This window comes from Euphorbia lathyris, chromosome 9 (genome assembly GCF_963576675.1).
Source record: "Euphorbia lathyris chromosome 9, ddEupLath1.1, whole genome shotgun sequence".
Taxonomy (NCBI): Eukaryota; Viridiplantae; Streptophyta; class Magnoliopsida; order Malpighiales; family Euphorbiaceae; genus Euphorbia; species Euphorbia lathyris.
The window spans coordinates 70,000,666-70,003,545 of NC_088918.1; positions in this window are offsets into that span (position 1 = coordinate 70,000,666).

Genomic DNA, 2,880 nt, shown 5'->3' on the forward strand with positions numbered 1-2,880 from the left:
CTGCAACTTCCTAGAGGAGAACTAGGATTCACTATTTATTATTCCAATCCCGATAGAAGAAAGAAGAAGCTAATCGACATGAGCGAGGAGCTAGCCGCCTGACTCCTTCCTTGGGCTTGCACTGGAATATGGCTAGGGAATCCTATGAGAATATGATAATAGGAGCATTCTCTTTTCTTAACTGCTAGGCTTGCACAAACTCCTGAACTTAAGGACTCAGGCATTTCAAAAAGAAGAAAGTTATCTCTAGGCTGGAGCCTTACAGAGACCTTTCCAATGGCTAATATACTTATCCACCCGAAACTGCACACCCTAAACACAAACATATAGGATCACTTTAAGGTCGTCACTAGACGGGATGAGAGGGGCGGACATACTAGTCTCCCATTGATTAACTATCTCACGGTTCGGCTATCTGCTCTTTTTTGGTTCTAGAGAAAGATCAAATGAGGTAGGCTACTCCAATCCAATAACAAATGAACCTGACACAAGTCAAGATCTTTCTTTTAACATTGGGATTGAGTTAGGTGTTCAGTCACTTACCATCTCGATTGACAAAGAAGCAAGGGTGGTCGTAGATTAGATCAAGATCGTACAGTTGAGCAAGCTTTCTCGTTCCAAGCTAGTCATAAGGCAATGAAATAGGATCAGAATCTATCAGGATCAATGAGAACTACTCCAACTGTAGCAGGGGTAATGCCTTCCAGAGCTCATATGCTTAGAGGGGCCCTCCTAATCCTACTATATGTAGGTCACTCACTGCCTTTCTAGTAGGATTAAACTAAGTAAGTCATAGCTCTACTAAGAGAATGTTATTTGTTTTTTAGGGATTGAACTATCTGGCTATATGTCTACGGCTTGTAAAGACTCTCTTTTTTAAGAAAAGGAGATCGGGAAAAGAGCTGTAGGAAATCCAAAACAAAAGGAAAGCATACAAAAAAAGGAATCCACTAATCCCCGTCATCCCAAGCACTCTATTATGCCTAATAACTAGAGAAAATAGGTCCCATCATAAGGAGCCACTCCTCCCCTTAACCTATATAGTGTAGCCTATGCACAGCAAACCAAAACTGGCTAGCTTTCCAATTGCAGGCTTACTTGCTTTCCTTCCCCAGCTTTGAGTCTAATTTTGGGGTTCAGGAATATGGGAAGATTTAATCTATTGATATAGGTCCTAATCGCTCGTAAAGATCCTTGCGGATCCCTTCTGCCGTCTTCGTTCGAATCGGCCGTCTATGATCGTGCCAAAGGGCGGAGCTTTCTTTAAAGCACTAATTACTGGGTGAGCTTATACGAGTAGTTACAAATCAGATGCTACCAAAAAACTATATTTATTTTATCTTCCTTTTCTCAGAAGGAATAACATTCTCTTTTTCTTCTTTAACTATGTTATTTGCTTTCACTAGCATCGGTTAGAAGATCGGTAAGAGTTACTTCCACTTGGCTCAATAGCGAGAGATTCAAGTAATAGAAGCTTATTTTTTCACACAAGAGCAACCTATTTTTCTACCTATCTTTTTTCTACAAAACCCTATTTTTTCTACGATAAAAACCCTATCTTTTTGGGTAAATAGGCTTTCTGCTTTCTTTACACGGGTTGGAACCGGCTTGGAACTAACTTTCTTTACCCGGCTTGGAATTTTCTTTACCCGACTTGGAACTTTCTTTGTCTGACTTTCTTCTGCTTATGAACCCGCAGCTTGCGGCTTTCCACCTTTCTCTTCTCTTACCTTTCTTCTATCGCTTATGAACCTAGTCATTCTAGAAATGGTAAAAAAGAATGTGTAAAAACCCATATTTATGCTTTATTCCGCGCTTTGCTTACCCCTTCCTTGTTTACTTGCTTTCTTTCTTTCTTTCTTCTCTTCTTGTGATGATTCACTCACTCGCGGAACAAAGACATAATCGGGATAGAAAAACCTTAGGTTGACCAAGGATAGGAAATCAACTCTATCTACTGATGCGGGAAAGGTTGTTGAGAATTTATTTACCTTAGTTAGACCTCCACTCACCCTAAGTGGAAAAAGGAGCCATACTGTCTGAAACGGAGAGAGGTAAGTGCATAGAGGATGATTCCTCACCAGGTCACATGGGAAGCGGTGCACGAGTCCTCCAAGAATTCATAGCAGTTAGTAATGTCTTGGTCCTTACCCTTACTAAGCCCTTGTGAGGTTTTATACTATGATAACTCATAGAACCCTAAGGACCTTCACAGTGGGGCCGGTAAAGTATTTACATCATATGAATGGACTTGGGGTTGTTGAAACACCTTTCCACATGATTTTGATTTGACAAAATTATTTAAATTAAATCTCCATGATAAAAATATTCTAACACATTAAATTTAAGTGCTTTGATTTATTCAAACTAATATGTTTGTTCAATGTTGAGTTATTTAATTTATAAGACATTAAGTTAAATGGCCCAAAGGCCCACAAGAGAAAGTCAAGTCAACGAATCAAAGCCTTACGGCCCAAGCAGATCAAAACGCAGCTCGTACTGAGTAAAACGCAAGCCCAACAATGAGAAGGATCTGGAAGCCTTCGACCAAAAGCTTCAAGACGAAGCTGCTGAGTTGAGCGACAAGAAAGTTAGGTCAGCGGCTGACCTGAATAAACTTAAAGACAAAGTATTTCTAATTTGGGTAAAGTTCAGAAAATGCAGAGAGCTGTCTGGAAGACTTTACCATAAATGTGGAGACATTATGTTTTGTCTGACGAGTACTGCCGAAGACATAAGATACAAGAATTTGATTGGACGCGGACGCTGAGCACGTACTGAGTGAAAGCGACGGGAAGCCGTTTTCCTCCAACGGTTATTTCGAAATTTGAAATTGTCGGTGCATCAAGTGTCACTATAAATAGGCCACTCAAACGCTTT